The following is an 18,681-nucleotide window of genomic DNA, read 5'->3' as shown; positions in this document are numbered from 1 at the left end:
ACCTCTTCTTGACCTTTACCAGTGACCCCGGCCCCAAATGAGACCCCCCAAGGCGTCCCCATTGACTCCCCAGTCAGTAGGATTGTAAAGTACGAATGTTTATTCAGCGCAGGGCAGAGCGGGGGATAGTCCCACCAAAGACGTGCGCACCCGACGTGGCAACTTGCCTTGCTTATCTGCAGCAAAGAGTTACGTAGGCCTGAAGTTTCACAACGCGCCCGTACCTATTCATAGCCTGTCCCCGCTTCGTCTTAAAATGAGTCCCAAGCAGTCATTGCTGGAAACTCCTCCCATCTGCGCTTGCGCAGTGTGTCTTGGTGGTGGTCGTCGGGGGTCGTGGGGATGAAGGCTGGTGACTCTTCCTCGTCACTGCTCCTTGACCTCTTGTCTCTGCGCAGACTCAGTTGCTCCTTGGCTCTTGTCCATCCGCAGTGTAATACACAATAAATGTTTGTTCATTGTCTTTTGTATTATAAAAACAAGGAGTTCTGTTTGAGGAACGGGAGTTGTGAAAACTCCCTGCTGAAGTAAGGAGCTGTATAATGCTTTGCTAGACACTATGAAAATTCTTTTGCTTAATGTAACAAAATAGAGAACCCCCTCCCCTTCTCTCCTTCTGCATCTCAGTAGCCTCTTTTGTTAAAAAACCACTGCTGCAAAGCTCATGTAACCATCTCCTGATAAGTTGTTAAACTAGTGTATCAACATCCTGCCTTCCTGTCTCACGCTGGCCCAACATGACCAAAAAAAACAAAAAACAAGGTGAACCACAACGCCGAGGAAGACTATGGCCTTCATCTTCACGACCACCAGAGGGACAGAGACGACCCCCTAGCAACAGTGCGCGCAGTCGCAGAATATACCAGATGTGCTGCGTAATCCCGGAATTACCAAAATATAAAAAGGGACCCTGGCGGGGGTGAGGTGCGCGCCGTTGGCGGAGCCGAGACTCCCCGGCCGCCCAGCGCTGTTTTCCTTGCTGTTGCTTACTCAATAAATTCCTTTCTATTATTAATGCAATGCTCTCTGAAAATTAATTAAGGGGGCAACTTCTACAACCCTCCTTCTTCTCCTGCCTTCTTAGAAGCTGACAAGTTAGCTGTCTACAAGAAAGAAGCGGAGAGCTTGCACAGCATTCTGTCCTTCGTCAGCAGCACGCAACAGGTAGGTGTGGCCTTGCCATGGTGGCTGTGCCTGTGTCTCCTGAGGGTCGCGCAGCTCTGCTGCCAGGATGCTGGCGGGCTGCTGGCGAGGCAGAGCTGCCGCCCTCCAGGAGCCCCGCACAGCCCTGAGCCCCTCGAGACTTTGGTCCTGCTGCCGGCCATGGGTCTCCCCTCTCACACTCCCCGTTGGTCTCTCTGACACCCGGCTGCCAGGATAAAAGCCAGAAGATGAAGTTCCTAAGGAGCGTCATCAGCATCTGCAGAACCGCCAGAAACTGCGGCCTGTGGAGCGGCCTCGATGCCTTCTGCAGCAAATACCAGCTGGCAGAGCATATTAAGGTGAGGGGACACCCCCTGGTGGCTCTGGGAGGGGTGCAAGGGCAGGCTGTGGGGACGGGACTCTCGAGGGCTTTGGCGGGGGCAAGCGCTGCGTGGACACTCAGCTGCCCCCGACGGCCTTGGGGCCATTGAGAAGCCCCGCCAGCGGAGAGCTCAGCAGCAGGGAGGTGGCAGGGCGGCCCTCTGGGTGCCACAGCTGGCTGGGGGCACTGGGGCTCCACCGGCCCTTCTGACCTGGACCAGCTCTGCTGGCGCTGCCGAGCTGTGCCGCCCGATGCCCGGTGCCATCCCGGTTGTGCTGTGCAGGTGCTGCTGGAAGACGAGCCCTTGGACGTTCTGCACACAGCGGTGCAGCAGCAAGCCATGCTTGCACTTGGCCACTTGAGGTACGTGCCCAGCCCCTGCTCTGGCCCTGGGCCCGGCTTCCAGGCTTCCCCTGTCTAGGCAGCAGCCTGGCAGTGCCGGCCGCGGGGCCGCTGCTCGCCAAGCCTCGGGGCTTCTGGAAGGTGGAAGGCAGCCCCCATGGCAGGGACCGAGGCCCCGCAGTGCTGCGTCCTCCTCCCTGAGGCCCTGAGGCCCTGCTCCCAGCACCGTGACAACAAGGCCCCTTGCTTTCTTTGCAGCTATGTCAAGTCAGTGCTGGAGGGCAAGAAGAGCATCCTGCTCGTGTGCTTCAATAGCATCTTCTTGCTTCCTTCACACGAGCATTTGGAGGGCCCGAGCCGTGTCAGCTACTTGGAGGTATGCTCTGGGAGAGCTCTTGGAACACCCATCCCTCTGGGTTGGTCCCTGGCTGCTCTGTGCTGAGATCTGTGCAGATCCTGGCAGAGGGAGAGGGACTGGAGATCCACTGCCACCCCTTTGTTGTCCTTGCAGACCCTGGACGCCATGGACCGCATGCTGAAGCTCTTCATCAGAAATTCTCCCGTCTCCGGCTTCAGTGAGCTGCAGGACATCTTGCAGGTCTGCCACTTGCCAAGAGCAGTGTTCCCAGGGGCGCTTCCTCACCCGGAGGGAATTCAGCATCCACTCCGGAACGGACAGGCCCTACTTCAGTGCCACGCACAGGCAGCACAGGGCAGGAAGGGTGCCCGCCTCCCTTGGGGGAACCGGGGGCTGCCCACTCAGGTCTTCTGGCAGCCCCGTATCCCACGGGGCCACTGCTCGCCAAGCCTCGGGGCTTCTGGAAGGTGGAAGGCAGTCCCCATGGCAGGGACCGAGGCCCCGCAGTGCTGCATCCTCCTCCCTGAGCCCCGCACAGCCCTGAGCCCCTCGAGGCTTTGGTCCTGCTGCTGGCCATGGGTCTCCCCTCTCACACTCCTGGGGCAGTTGGTGGGATGGCTCCTCCTTTGCCACACTTGCGAGAATAGGCAGCTACGATGGGAGGCTTTGGATGCTCTTCATTACCTCTTCCGATTCATCCAGAAAAACAGTAAGAGAAGCTGTGTTGGGCTGCCCTCCCCTCCAGCCGAGAGGCTCCCCCCTAAAAAAACGGGACTGGCTGGATACCCCTGGTGGGGTGGGGGGTAAAAGGAAAGGGTAAAAAGGGGGGGAGGAGGAAAGGAGGAAATAGGGTACAAGTGGTAGGGTAAAAAGAGGGGGTATGAGGGGAAGGGCAGACGGATGGGGGCAAAAAGGGGGAGGGCAAGAGGGGGAGGGGGGCAAGAGGGGGCTGGTTTAAGGGGGGGGGAAGGGGATACCGGGCGCCAGGGGCAGGGGGCGGGGCCGCGCGGCCGCCATTTTGTGGCGTCTTCAGAAATGGCCCGGCTCCATTTCCGCCAACCGGACAGGAACCGGGGGGTCGACCGGGAAAAGGAGAGGATGAGGGGTAGCACCAGACACCCCCCCCCCGCCGTCATGTCCCTCCCCCTCCCCACCCCCCCCAGGCCTCTCCCTCCCCCCTCGGCCGCCCCCACCTCCCGGCGCCTCACAGCTGCGCCCGCCAGTCGGCGGGCTCCCTCCGCTGAACGACGCGCCGCTCGGCCAATAGGCTGCGGCGCCCCCTCACGGGAGGCGGGCCCAACATCTCCCTGCCCCGAAGCGGCCGCTGAAGCCGCCGCCAAACGCCCGAGCCCGGCCGGGGAGGCGGCGGGACGGCCAGGGAGGCGCCGCGGGCCGGGGCCGGCCCCGCACTTACCGCCGTAGCCCTGCTCCATGGCGGCCGCCCTCCGCCCGCGGCACCGCTCCGCCGCCCGGGCGCTCAGTGCGCAGCCGCGCGGCGCCCGCCGCCCATTGGGCCCCGCCGGCCCCTTCGGCCCGCCCACGAAGCGCTGCTATTGGCCGCCATCCGCGTCGGCCGCTATTGGCTGAGCTCGCCCCGAGGCGCGGCCCGGACGCCGATCCCATTGGACCGCGCGGCCCGCCCCTCGCCGGGGCCCCCGCGATCCGATTCGTGGAGGAGCCTCCTGCGGTCCCGCCCCTTCGGCCCTTCTGCGGTCACGCCTCTCCGCTGTCAATCACAGCCGGACCCGATTCTGAGTGGGCAGCGGCGCGGGGCGCATTGTGGGGGCCGGAGCAGAGCGGTCGCCATGGAGACGGGGCCTGGTCCCGCTCTGCGAGCCTGACCCCCGGCCCCTGACCTCTTCTTGACCTTTACCAGTGACCCCGGCCCCAAATGAGACCCCCCAAGGCGTCCCCATTGACTCCCCAGTCAGTAGGATTGTAAAGTACGAATGTTTATTCAGCGCAGGGCAGAGCGGGGGATAGTCCCACCAAAGACGTGCGCACCCGACGTGGCAACTTGCCTTGCTTATCTGCAGCAAAGAGTTACGTAGGCCTGAAGTTTCACAACGCGCCCGTACCTATTCATAGCCTGTCCCCGCTTCGTCTTAAAATGAGTCCCAAGCAGTCATTGCTGGAAACTCCTCCCATCTGCGCTTGCGCAGTGTGTCTTGGTGGTGGTCGTCGGGGGTCGTGGGGATGAAGGCTGGTGACTCTTCCTCGTCACTGCTCCTTGACCTCTTGTCTCTGCGCAGACTCAGTTGCTCCTTGGCTCTTGTCCATCCGCAGGACCAGTTTCTGCCAGTTTCTTAAGACAGGCTCCCAGTCTTCGTGGGAGACTGACCTTGGGAAGGGGCCCACGGCTTCTCGCTTTAGGTAATTTGCACGGGACAGGGCAGGAGTGATTCAAAGATCGAAGCCGAAATTCCTTTAAGTGGTATATTCTTTATTGCAGCGCTGGATGCACGGGGGATCTCTCCACCTATCGTGCATACTCAAAGCAGAAAGCAGTCTTGAATTTATACAATCAATCTATCAATATTCTACAAGCACCTATACATATGCATTACCTATCCCCGCCTTCCCTCGCTTCTCATGCCAATTAGTCTTTTGGCACCTTGCGCCTGCGCAGAGCCTTCCAAGAATTGTGGGCAGGGGTCTTTGGGACGTGGGCAGGGGTCTTTGGGAGGAAGACCCCGAGTCTTCCTCACAGTGTACTTTTCACCTTTGGTCAGGAATCTGCTGAATTGGCATGTTTCTTAATTGCAAGAGCTGGTTGTTGCTAATTCTCCCATTTGTTGTATCTTTATAATGAATTCCAATGTCCAGTTTCGAGATTTATAGTCCTTACAATATGGGATGTACAAGCGGTTGTTAAAGCCATTGCGGATAAAGGGCTTCATTCTGCAATGATCTCCACCCTCATAGATGGTGTTTTCGGGGGAGACAATATGCTCCTGTTTGATATAAAACAAACTTGTCGACTGATCTTTGACGGGGGGGGGGATGATCATTTTTAAACAAGAATGGGAGGACAACTGTATGCTAGCCTGCAGTGCCTAATGGGTATGGACCCAACAGTGATCACCCCCCAGGCGCAAGCCCAGGGCCTGTGGGCCCATGGCAACGCTCCAACTTCCAGTGGAAAATGCTGCCTCAAGGAAAGATCAACTCGCCTACTGTTTGCCAGATCACAGTGGCTTGGGCGCTGGCACCAGTTCGGCGCATTGACCCGACCGCGACTCAGAATAAAACTAATGAAAACTGAGTTTCTGTTCACAGGAACGGATCATCGGACACCCCCGTAATCTGTATACCCCGGTGACAAGAGAAGACAATAAGTCAGCAAGCGTCCTGTCTAAGCCTGAGAGTTCCACACTGGCAGAATCCAGACAACAGCGAAGCGACCTCCGTGGGTGGGGGGCTGCGATGCCGTTGTGTGATCTTATCTTTGGACCTTGTATACTAAATAAGCTTGTGTTGTTTGTTAAAAGCTGGTTAGAGAAAGTTTACATTATGTTGGTAGAACACCAACAACTACTTTAAGAGTGTATTTACTCAGGGTTACCAGTTACCTCCTAGTTTTCTCCTGGTTATTGTGCCTTATGTTTTTTATTTAAGTTATGATGTCTACGTCTTAAGATTGTTATATTTTAGCTAATTTGGTTGTGCATAGGGAGGGGGGAAATGTGGGTAGTTAGGGTCTGGCGGCCGGAAGATGTCGTGCTGTACGGAAAGGTGGAGCCCGTCCCTTGATGGACAGTAGCGTGTGGGCTGTGATGTAAGCAAGCGGAAGAGGCGCTATGGGCCTCGGGTATATAACCCCATGTGACTCGACAATAAACGCCATTTGCCATCCAGCACGTTGGTGTCTGTGAGCCGATGGACCGAGCGGCCTGGGGTTGGTCGCCGTGCCGTTCCTGAACCAGGTCGCCACTGCCCCCTGAAGGCAACACATAAGTTAGTGATACTACTGAAAGAGTTGTGGTTCAGATGTAGATCTGATTTCTCCTAAGCACGCTGAATTCACAGCTGTTGATCCTCCAGAGGAGGCTTTGCAATTGAACACGTGGAGAATAGGTAAATTTCCCGCTGTTGTTTTCCTCTCCTCTTGTTTTGTTTTGTTTTGTTTTTTTCCTAGTAGCATAGGCTTAAGACTCTGAAGAAACGGGCTGCTTTTTTTCATTTCCAGCACTGGCTGTTCCTCCTCAGTCCCGCCTTGTATTTTTTCAGTCATAGGGTATGTGAATGTAAATTCTTGGGAGAGAGGTAGAAAACTCTGTTTCAACTGGTGTTTTTTTCAGCTCTGTGGGGAGAACAAATAGGGTGGTTTTGAATATTCTGGCTCTCATTCAGAGCAGCATGTGGAGGGAGAGAGATGCGTTTGCTTTTTTAGTGCAATGGCTTCAGAAGCAAGAGGGGAAAAAACACTTTCTCTGGGAGCTGGAGAAGGTGTCCTAATCACCGGAGAGGTTTCTAAATGGCATATCTTTGCGAGTGTTCTGTAGTCCGGAGGTTTTTGTTTGTTTGACTTTGGAAGGTTTTCCTCTTAATATTCACGTCCTTCAGCAGAAGTGAGAAATGTGATCTTATTTTGTGCAGTGTCGCGGACCCTCCGAAATCTGCTGGGAATGATGAATACCTCGCACAGTACCAATGTGATGACGGTGGAGAGAAGGAGAAACCAAGACGATCAAAAGAGCGTGACCTCATTTCAAAAGAAAACGTTTTGTCCGGCAAAGAGTCTTGTGAGCCTGGTGAGAAATTGTGGCAAACTTCCTCTTTCAAGTCTGACACTGAATGTAGCTCTAAAAACCTTTCCTCCTCAGCTATTACAGAGAGATGCCAAGATACAAAGGACGAGACTAAAACCACTGACAAAGGGCGTTACCAAAGCAAGAGGGAACGTGCTCCTACTGAAGAGAAGGAGAGTCCAAAAGCAGGTCCTTCCAGCAAGAGGAGGTGCTCTCAGAGCATGGAAGTTGTTGAGCAAAAGCGTCACAAGCAGGAGTACTGGGAGGGAAGCAGGTGCAGAGCTTTCCCTGCTGAAAGAAACAGCCCTGAGAATGGCAGACGAGCAGTCAAATATTCAAAGTACAGATCTGGCAGTGGAGGAAGATCAGAACAAGGTAGCAATAGATATTACCGATCCAAAGGGGAAAGAAGTTGGAGCAGAGAAAGATACTATCGAGATGAAGCACGGAGATGGGAAAGATGTAGCTATTAGAACGATTACTATTCACCTCATGCGACAGGAGACAGTAGAGAGAGAAAGTTCTCTCACGGAGATGTAGCCCTTGACAAATCGACTGCAACTTAACTACAGCAGGTCACATAAGCGTTATCATTACAAAAGCGTATGGCCTCACGGTTCCCTCTTGAGAGAGGAAGATGTACGTCGCTTTAGCACACCCCGAGCAGACTTGCATCGTTGCTCAGTACTTCAGCAACATTCCGGAAGACATTCTCGTGAAAGACATGCGCTTCCACCTGTGTCAGCTCATTTGGAGAACTGTCGCCAGAAAAATGAAACAGAAGGAAACAGAAAAAGAAAATATACCCGTGCAGAAGGTAGTGAAAGTGAAATAGAAAGGAAAGACAGAAAGATAGAAAAGGAGCTTTTAGGTGGTGAAAAAAATGCAAAAATATCACAAGTTCTAGAAGAAAAAGAAGTCTAAAGATAAACATGGAGAGAAGGATTCTAAGTAAGCAAGGATTCCAGCATACTCTGCATTTTTTATCCTAATTCTTTTCTGGGTGCTTCTCATGTCTTCCTTTTTTTTTTTTTTTCTCCTTTTTTTTCTTCTCTTTTTTTCTTTTCTTTTCTTTTTTTTTTTTTTTTTCTGGTAGTTTCTAAGTTATTTAGATAGCATCAGCTGACTGGGGATCATGTTGTTAGGTTGATCAGTGAAGACGTGAAAGCTATTGTTGAATTGTGTCAGAGCTTTGGACCACATAATTCGAATCACATCCGTACACCATTCTGGATTAGGTTAAAAGTTTTTTTCTGCTTGCACCTATTCCAGAGCTAGCCATTGTTAATGATCTGTGTACAAACCAGGACCTATGGTCCTTCAATCTGAGGGCTTAAGTTTGCTGCATCTAAAGTAAGTTGCGTGTGCACATAGCACCACAAAATAGCTGACATGCTGCAAATCATCACCTGTGGTAAAATAAATCAAGTTTCATATAGGCAACAAGTGCCACATCTTTTTTTTCTCTTTTTAACTTGCATGTTTCTTTCAGACTTCACGATTTGTGTTTCTGTGCGCTCCACTTTGACAATGCCAATCGCAAGCGTAAAAGAAGAAGAAAAAGGAGAAGAAGAAAAAGGAGAAACACCAGGAAAGCGAAAGGCTCCTTGGAACACTTAGATCATTGTTTCCAGAAGATAATGTGGGAGAAGAAGGAAGAATGCCATCCTCCAGATGGCTCTTCATGTGAGCAATGCAGAAGCGAGGGCAGTAAACAACCTTACAAGGAAAGGAAGCCTTCCAGCGCAGGCGAAAGCAAGAAATACAGCTCCATGGCATCCAACGAGTATATTAAAGGTAAGCGGCCGCAGTGTGTTTGAGGAATTCCTTTTATATTAATGTAGAGATTATTTCAACCAGTCTTGAAGTGCTTGATGACTTAACAGTCTGCAGATTTATTATCAAATCAAAAAAAGCCGACTTGGTAGACTATTTTTTTCCCAGTTTTGAATGACCACTAGGAAGAAGGTTGTTCCGGCATCAAACAGGATCTTGGCTTCACCCGGACAAGCACTATCACCCATTTTCATGGCACTTTTTAAAAGATCAGTAGAGAATATTTTACAAGTTGTGCAGAAGATCTTCCCGTATGCACAGCTTGCGCTAAAGGAGGACCGACAGCAAGATATAACCACAGCATCCACTTCTTTATAATTCCTCTAAAGCAAAAACTTGTGGTTTGTGCAATCAACTTAAACCTTTCAGACATAATGATGGTAGAATTTTATTTTTTGCATGTGCATGTCTTTCTTTTGGGCATGTCTGGAATATAACGCATAGGTTTTATTGTGGATTCGAAACTGAAATGCCAAATGGAAGCTCTGAATGACTCAATACACAGTAAAGGACGATGCGTTCTCTACTGAAGCATCCTGCTTCTGATGGCAGCTAAGATAATTAGCATTTGTAGAGGTTGACTTGAGGTTTGAAGTATAAGGCACCTATTTTTCTTTCAAAAATCAAAACTCAGATCTTTGGAGGGGAAGCATTTCTAGGTCAATGTTTCTAATTCCTTTCTGAAGAATGTCAGGACCAGGATACAAGTATAACTGGTCTAAGCTAAATATTGTTTTAGCTATCATCATTTTTAACCAGTCTCCTAATTTAAATGTTTGTGGATCATACTATACATGTGCACGTGAGATCAATTAGCATTAATACTTACTAGACGAATGGAATTCTGTGACCATCACATCCTTTATCACCGTGCTTTCATTGTGGGAACCTCCTCCAGAAAGAAATGTTCTTTTTTTTTTTTTTTTTTTTAGTTATTTAGCAACTGCAGAAATTGTTCGTAATCTCCTTTATTCCAAGGGGGAGAAAAAAATCACCAAGAGTAGCATACCTTATCACATCAGTGATACCACATCAGTGGGACTTAGTACAGCTTTGTAGGGCCTTGTGCCATCTCCTTAAATCTGTGGTGGGATGAACTCTAGGAAATAGCTTTCAGTGTGTGCTCTCAAATGAAGAAAGGGTTTTGGCACTTATTTAGAAGCTGTATTAATGTAAGAGAAAGAGACAAAGGCTATTCAGGAAAGTTAACAAACCTCTTTTGCCTTTCAGAGCATTTCAATCGTATTTTACAAGATGATATGTTCGACAGTGATGACGATGCATCCTTGGTTTCTGGAGATGAATTAAAAGATGGAATGCCTGACGGACCAGAGAAAAAACGCCTCTGTTTCAGCAGGTAAAGAAAGATAGATCCCTGTTACGTTTAAATTCTCAGGTCTGCTGAGTCTTTTAAACAGTTCCAGCTGTTAAAAGTGCGAGGGGTGGTAGACGAAGGGGTAACATCAAGTTTGTGTGTTGAAGAGGTGCTTGGTATTCACAAGAAGAAAGGGTGAAGGGACTAAAGTAGTAATGAAGTTGCTCTGAATAACTAAATTGAAAAGCGCAGGCTTCTCTTCCTAAGCCAAAGTGATCCGTAGACTACCAGAACACGTTGACTTAATCCATGGCGTTCTTTGAAAGACTCAAGACCACATAAATGTCCTGTCTGTCCTTTTAGCTAAAAATACGCCAACTTTATGGGTTTGTGTTGCCACCTTTTGCCCTTGTGTTTTCCAGGATTGTTAAACCAGTAGTGAATTATGTAGCAGAAAGAAAACTGAGAAATGGCTTGTTAAAACACCTTGAGAAAAATTTGAACGGTGTCTTTATTTGTTAAGCCACCAAGTTGTGTTAATCTTTTGGTATTTTAGTATGGAAGTCATGCAAGCCCACAGTTGGAAAGTTAGATCATGTTGTTGCAGCTGGATCAGTTATTTTTCTCAGTTTCTATTGCTGTGCTGTCCAGAAGATTTTCTGTGCTTCAGAGCAAGGCTAAGTCTCTAGCATCTTTGATTTAAGCCAGCAAAGGTACAGCCTGATTGTAGTGGGGAAACAAATGCTCCTAGCAAATTTATTTCCTAGTAGTAAAGCAAGATTGCAGGGATATTAATTTGCAGTCTTGGTTTAGTAAAGAATAGGAAACACAAGGGAAGAAGATGAAACATTTGGGATGACTGAATAACTTAACTGGAAATCTTACATGTATTTAATATACCACTGCCATTTGGATTATTTGGGGAGGGAAAAGAAAGTCTATAGGAAAAGTACTTGGAACATCTGTGTGTCTGTCTATTCAGCACCTCATTTATAAACTTGTTTTCTTAACTCTTGTTCTAGGAGTGCTTTCTGCGAACCAACATCATGCCGGCCCCGTCTGCTAATAGTAGGAAAAGAAGGGTACGGCCAGGTTTCTTCCGTGGCACCCGCGGTGTTGCACGCTTTGGAGAAGTTTCCCGTTCACACCCTGGACCTTTCTGTTCTGCTTACAAATGTTGCACTGCCAGAAGAAATCTGCGGACACGTACCTTTTTATTCTCATCGGATTCACTGACTGTATGTAAAGGATCAATCGAGTTGCAAGTAAGGTGAGCAAAATTCATTGGTAATGGAGGTGGCCTTGTTTTAATGTGCTGGGATGTTTGCTTCTGTCTGAAAATCCCCTTTTCTTTTAGACAAAACCACAAACAATCTGAATGTTGTACATGTCCACATTTTCCATACTCAATTTCACAGTGAGGATGTTGCTAGCAGCTCAGAAAGCTGGGCGGTGTTGCTAATAAGCATCTCTTTGTGGAAAGAAATGCTGCTCATGTCACTGGGATCCAGAAAGTAGTTCTCATTGCCTCCTAAGACTGTGTGCTCCCAGTAGATGGCTCTGTACCAGACTGCATGTCGGCTACTTTTTGTAGCCTTCTTTTAAATTATATTAGTAAGGCAACCAAGGTTTGGGGCTTCTGTTTATTTTGTTTTCACACGGACATACACAACTTGTGCTGTTGCAGTATGTGCAATAAAAGCATTAACATTCACAAAACACTTCATTTGCACGCTGATGTGGTTTTAACTAGAAAAAATGAACAGATTTGGTGTTTTTACGTTTAGGCAGGAAATCCATTTTATTGTTTGGCATCACTACCTCAAAATATTTTTACCTTTAGTGGAAAAGTTTGAGAGCCATACAAGTAAGGACAGACATGTTACATGACTGAATACTGATGTGTCCCATAAGAGGGACATTTCCTTTCTTTGTTATGTGATGATTGTGGCTGTGGCCATACAGCTACGGTGTCTAGCCACTGCCTGAATATATCCTTCCCATCTTCTGACTAGAGTTCTCCGAATACTGATAATCTGAAAGGGTGCACAGAGAAATTCCTTATGTGAAAGGATGCTTGCCACTCTGTTCACGTAGTTTCATTTCATGGGGCAGTCCAATGGCTATGTAGCTATGTATTAACAGGTTATTCTATGTGTTTTAGTTTTCTTACCCAAGCTTTCCTTTTCAGTAGCTGATCCGAAATGCTCAGAAGACAGCACCAAGCATAATTTATGTCCCAGATATCCATTTATGGTGGGACAACGCTGGACCTGCCTTGAAACTTACTTTTCTAACTCTACTACATAACATTCCAGCATTTTCGCCAGTTTTGCTGCTTGCTACGTCTGATGTATGTCACTCAGATCTCCCAGAAGAGGTATTTGTCAATACTTTTCTTACTATTTCTTCAGTGTCTTGTAATTTATGAATGCTTTCAGCATCAAAATGCTGTGCTTTGTTAAATGCATGCTGTTATTACTCAGGCACCCTAACAAATCACTTAAAATTTGCTTAGAGAAAAAGAATACTGTGAAAGCATCTGCTTAAGGTTTTTTCTGAGTCAAGCAAGTGACTTTCACCCCTTTCTCATGCATGCAAATAATAAATTAATACAATAATTCAGGTGGCTACAAAGTAGTTCAGTCAAGAATATGCAGTGCTTGAAATGACAAGAGAATGTCTTTACTGAAGAGATTTCTTCTGACAGTCTGCCATTCCATGCTATGTTGGGTAAACTGCTAATAATGCAATTTAGTAGAGAATTGAAACACTTTGATTAAAAAAAATAAAAAATCAGTTTCTTTCTTCAGATAGGCCAAAGCATTCCAAGCTGGAAAGCTGAGTTCCAATTTCTGCTAAAGTAACTTTGGAATCGAATTCTAGTTGTAGTCCTAAATAAACTGTAGTAAAAGTACGTGCAGGACTTCATTGACTTCTGAGAGTTTACATTAAGGGAAGGTGCCCAAAACAGGACCACGCTGTTCTCATTCTGATTATTTTGTCTCAGTTATTGGGGGAAGAGAACGGGTCTAACCTAGAGGTGTTTATTATCAACTGCTTTGAAAGTGCTTGAGTTCCCACAGAAGTTTTTGTACAGGTTGTAAATTCCTTCTAAAATAAGTAGTGAAATTCCTTACCTACCTTTTAATACTAGAACTTGAACATGGAGGAAGACGTAGAGGTACTAGCTACTTCAGACACCTTTTGGTAGAGAAATAAAAACTCAGCAAAAAGCCCTCACTTGTCTGCTGAAGCCTTTCTCTTCCCTCTATAGCCATAAAGGTTCTAAGTAAAGGATGCAGCAAGGCAAGTAAATACAAAGGAGGCGCTGTTGGATGTGGTGAAAGCCATTACTTTATCAGTGTAGCGTACAATCCCTTCAGCGAGCTTTAATTCTACAGGTGATTCTTAAAGGCGATATTTGAATTTGCCGTGCCAGCCTGTGAAAATGTAGCCTTTTAAGGCCAGGAAGATAACTTTTTTCAGTTTGTGTTCTTCAGGTTATTATTAATTTGAAAAGGTACTCGTCTTTTTGGAATAGAATATGAGTTTTTGTGGCCTTAAATCTGAAATGTCTTTCCTCCTTCTGCTTTAGATCCCAAAATTATTTAATAAGGAATTTGGAGAAGTGTGCAATATTGAATTGTCTGGTAGGGCAGAGAGAGCAGCTTTTTTTGAGGACCTAATTCTAAATGAAGTGGCTAAGCCTCCTGTAAAGAAAAGAGGTGAGGAGGATATAAGAAGTACATCTAAAACTTTCCTATCAAAGTTACTAGCTCTTTGGGCTTTGCTTTGGTGGTCATTTTCTGTCAGTAATTTGTCATATGTCATTTTGCTGACTCTCAAATGTCTCTTATGGGATTATTCGCTGAAAGCCCTGGTTTCATTCTAAAAAGCCAGTCCAAATGCCAACACAGTTTGCTCGTGAAAAGGCTTTGATACGTAGGCATGTCACAGCACTGAAAAGCACGGAGATCTTTCCTTATAATTACAAACAGTATTTACAGGACTACTTGAATGAAGTCTAAAGCCCTTTCTTGGACTGTCAGTTCCTGTGGGAACAGGAATAGGAGCAGCAGTTTGTAAAAATAAGTTTTGAGGTCCTGTTCTCTGTTTCATCTGGAACTCCTCAATAGGAATCAATCATAAGTGCAGTGTGTTTTCTTTTTCCTCCAATTGGCTGCTTATATCCCTTTTTCTCCTTAATTTATTAGATAAGCCTAAACTAGGGGCGTGTATTTCAAAGACAGATGTAACTTGAATATACCTGCGGATCAGCAAAAGTCCTCTTCATGTGGGCATCCACTGGCTTTTCTTCCCCTTTTCTCCTAGGTTCTTGAGCTGTGAAAAATCTCGACAAATACATATGTCCTCATCTGAACTAGTCATTAGGCTCCTCTTCTGGTCTGAGGGAAGAAATCAGCACCTCTCGGCCCAGTTATCTCATTCTAAAGTAGATGCCTGCAATAGGTACTTCACAGGTGCAATTCATGCACCTTTTCCTCAATGTCGACAACAAAGAAAATGTCGGATGGCTTGCTCAGCTTTCACTGTTGTGATTTTCTGCAGCAAAGTGAAATAAATCTCCCACCCTCAGTGTTTCTTCTCTACCATGCATGTGCTTCTGACCTCCCTACTTCTTGTTGTCCTCTCCTAGCAGCTCTAATGCCAGTTGAAAGAGCCCTTCCATTTTTGAGAAGCAAACTGGTTAATTTCAGCATCTTCTGATGCATCGCAAATGTTCAGAGTTTTTAGGAAGTCATTTATTTAAAGTTTTCAGAATAATTTTGGTAGACAGTGTGCAAGGTTAAGAAAACCCCTGAATGCTTGTATTTGATCTGCAGGTACCTGACTATGCCACAAGGATTAAAGAGCCGATGGATCTTTCAACAGTTCTGACTCAAATTGACTCGCGCCAGTACCTCGCTGCAGGAGACTATCTGAAGGACATCGATCTAATCTGTAACAATGCCTCAGAGTACTACCCGGATCAAAGATCTACAGGTGAGGATGTGCTTTTTAGCCCTAGTTTAAAATATCTGTCAGATGTATAGATGGATAAATGCTGTGTGTGGACAATAGACTTCGGATGGATGAGATGATTTTGGACATCCACAGAGAACATCTCTTACCACATTGTAAATATTTTATCATTTTGCTACTTGGGTATGGAATTGTGATACAAGTGTTCCCAAGGAACTAGTGCTTTTGTTTTAATTAACTTCGATGTTGTTATGCTGAAAATATTCACTGAGATAACCTTTTGGAACCAACCTATGAAGAAAGCAATTTTTTCTGTGATCAAAACAGTTTCATTGGTTGGTAGACAACATTCAGTTAAAGTCTGTAAAATTTCAGATCGTCACAGCGCCTATGTTTTGCAAGACACTGCATATTCAATGGCGAGGAACGAAATGGATACAGAGTTTGGACGACTTTGTGAACAAATTAAAGAATCTCGTGAGAAAAGAGGTACATGCTTTAACGCTAAGGATTTGAAGACTTGTCTCTGCATTTGTAACTGAAAATGCACGGCAAAGATCTTTGGTATCTATTCTTTATTGCAAGGTCGCACCTCTCCAGCGTGTGCTCCATGCGACAACTCCAAGTCACCACGGCAGAACCCTGCTACTGAAGACGAGAAACCAGAGGAAGAGAGTAATGAAAATGAGGAGATGCCAGCGGCACCTGTAGATGCCAGTACACCCATTTCTAATGGCAAGTTGCATTTTATTCAGCTGCTCTTGTCATTCATACCTTCTCTGTTCTTGAGGCGCAACAGGTGTCTCTGATGCCTGGCTCTTTATGGCAGAGGTATTTTGTTTTCAAATTGACTTCCAAATGGGAGAGAGAAATCCAGAGGTCATTCATTCAATATAGTGATGAATTAAAGTTCAAAGAAAGTTGGTTCATTTGATGTACTCTTACTGGAACTTCATTTTGTAAACAGAACGACCCCCCACTCAAGGATATCACAGCTTCCCTCCCGTACTAAAAATGATAGTACTCACCCTTTGTAGGAGCAGCAATGTGAAGAAGGTCAAGGGCAGTAAGAAGGGTTCAAAGCTTTGATATAACAAGCCTTACACTTTTTTTGACAGAGCTCCTAATCAGCATCTTTCGCAAGGTCTGGAGATGGGAGAAAAACTCAAACTAGATTTTAATTCTAGGATGTATAATGTCAAGCTTGACTGTTCCTCTGAACAGTCAATTGAATTTAAATTTTTTTAATTTAAATTAATTAGTTTATTTTTTTTTAATTTAAATTCAATTGAATTTAAAGTTTTGAATTTAAATTCCAATTGAATTTATGAAAAAAAATCCAATTGAATTTAAAGTTTTTTTGTTGTTGTTGTTTTTCACGAAACACTAAGTTTATGTGAAAGGTTTTGCTGCAATATCTTTTTGCCAAGGATATTAAGCTTAAGTTATCCACAAGAAAATGGTGGGGAGAGGGAAGCTTCAGTTTTGAAAGCTTTTTTTTTTTTTTTTTCCCAGGTTTTTCTTGAGCACAGCAGCGTTTAAGTGTCTGCCTGCCATTAGTTGCCCCACTACCAAGTCAGGAGGGTTAATTAAACTTGCGTGAGGCAGAATTTCTTTATCTGAATCTACGTGGTTTGCATAAATATATTCTTATTTCCTTCTTTCCCTAGGATTATTCTTCTACCAGTATTGAATGTTTCAACGGACACCGTTTAAGATCAATGAGAAAAAGCATCCTGCGGTGTTCAGTCTCCAGCTTTGAAGAAAGTATGGCGATACTGAGGGGAAATGTCAAGAGAAGACGCTTTTCAAGGTACTGTATTTCTGTATGTTCAATCTCTGTTCGATCTGTAGATTGAAAAGCAAGAGAGAAAGCATGTGCAGTGAGTTGTGGCCTGATAAACCTCTGGCTAAAATCAGCAGAGGCCTATGAGCATGCTGATGGCATACCAGTACCTTAAAACTAGAATCCCTCTTCTCAGTGGAAGTCTTCTGCTTTTCTAAAAAAAACATGTTTTTTTTTTCCCAAACCCCTTTGAGGTGTTGTTGTGGTGTTTAGCTGCCGGCCGGGTTAAACCACACAGCCCTTCTCCAACCCTCCCACCTCCCTCTCTGGGATGGGGGAGGGAAACGGGAAAGTGAAGCCTGCGAGTTGAGATAAAGACAGTTTATTAAGACAGGAAAATAATAATAATGATGATGATGGTGATAATAGTACTGCTAATAGTAATGTGTACAAAACAAGTGATGTGCAATGCAGTTGCTCACTACCCACTGACCAGTGCCCAGCGTAACCCCTAGCAGCCCGGCTGCCCCGCCCTATCCATGGTGCAGCGTGTTGCCATAAGGCATAGAATTCTTTGGCCAGTTGGGGTCGGCCATCCTGAGTCTGTCCCCTCGCAGCTGTTGCTGTGCGCTGATTCTGATCGCTGGTAGGACAGTGAGACACCGAAAGGTCCTTGGCTTCTTGTAAGTACTGCTCTGCAGCAACTGAAACATCGGGGTGGTATCAGCACTCTTCTAAACATCCTTTCACACTTCCTAAGCCAAAACATAGCAACCTACCCGCTACTAGGAGGAGAACTAACTCTGTCCTAACTGAAACCAGGACATGTATCTTTTCCACTTGGGTGCTATTGCTCATAATTTTGAGAATTCAACATGAGCAAGCTAGGAAATGTGGGTACATACAGAACCGCGTGTATATGGTACGCAACAGACTTGGGATCTGGATCCTGCGTGAGGCCTACAGGCTTCTCTTTGAATACCATGGAGAACTGGCTTGTAAACATGGTGAAATTTCCCATCCTTGATGGGTCTAATACAACAAGTCTTTTCTCCCTTCTCTCCCCTGTCCTCTTTCTTAATGTAGGCAGTTGAGAAAGCCAAAACTGGAACGAAAAAAAGAATATAACACAGGTAAGTGGCTGTAACTTCCCGGGATACCTATTTACGCTGGTTACTGAAGAGGATGGCACTTGGTCACTCCATCGCTTTCATTTGGCCCCAAAGCCTTCTGTAGTCAGCTGAATTCACTCCTCAGTGACTTTTCTGTGAAGAGAGGTAGGTGCAAATAGGAGATTTTATGAATTCCTTGGGGAGGGAGCAGTGTGAATTGCAGCTTCGTAGGCACAAAGCAAACTGTTCTAATTGTGCAAAGTAAATCGATACTTGATAAGTTCAAACTCAGTTTTATAGCTGGCAAGCACAAAAGTAAACCTTAGCTGTGATCCTAGCAGCACAGTGGTGTAGCTCTTCCCTTCCCCTTGTCCTCTTGGCTCTTTTAATGACAGTGCAAGCAACAAACCTGTGCCAAAGGGTGCTGTATGGTAAACAATGGGCAGGCTTTTTTCTAAAAAGCACGAGTTTGAGTTATGTGGTGTTTGGGTGTTTCTCTTGAAACGATTCTTACCTCCTTGAGCTGTTAGATCATAATGCAGGAAATGAAAGTGCTGCATGCATAAACAGAGTAATCAAACATACACCTCTTAGGAAGAGGCTTGCAATGTAATAGTGTTTGTTTTGAGCACTGTTAGATACAGTTTGACATGAATGGAGTGAAAACACC

General features: G+C 46.2%; 2 long non-coding RNA genes across 2 annotated transcripts; both read right to left on the bottom strand.

The window, feature by feature from the left end:
- Window positions 1-82: 82 nt before the first annotated feature.
- LOC309889087 lies at window positions 83-4,443 on the bottom strand. The gene is made up of 2 exons (XR_014319184.1): window positions 3,640-4,443; window positions 83-2,985 (listed from the first exon to the last, which is right to left on the bottom strand). It is a non-coding gene; the product is annotated as an uncharacterized lncRNA (long non-coding RNA).
- A 12,156-nt stretch (window positions 4,444-16,599) lies between these two features.
- LOC309889056 lies at window positions 16,600-18,112 on the bottom strand. Its single transcript, XR_014319181.1, has 3 exons — window positions 18,060-18,112; window positions 17,070-17,113; window positions 16,600-16,961 (listed from the first exon to the last, which is right to left on the bottom strand). It is a non-coding gene; the product is annotated as an uncharacterized lncRNA (long non-coding RNA).
- Between the last annotated feature and the right edge of the window lie 569 nt (window positions 18,113-18,681).

This window comes from Aythya marila, assembly GCF_965140915.1.
Source record: "Aythya marila genome assembly, chromosome: 32".
NCBI classification, from domain to species: domain Eukaryota; kingdom Metazoa; phylum Chordata; class Aves; order Anseriformes; family Anatidae; genus Aythya; species Aythya marila.
The sequence above is the reverse complement of the archived record's forward strand: the minus strand, read 5'-3'. Positions and strand labels throughout refer to the sequence as shown.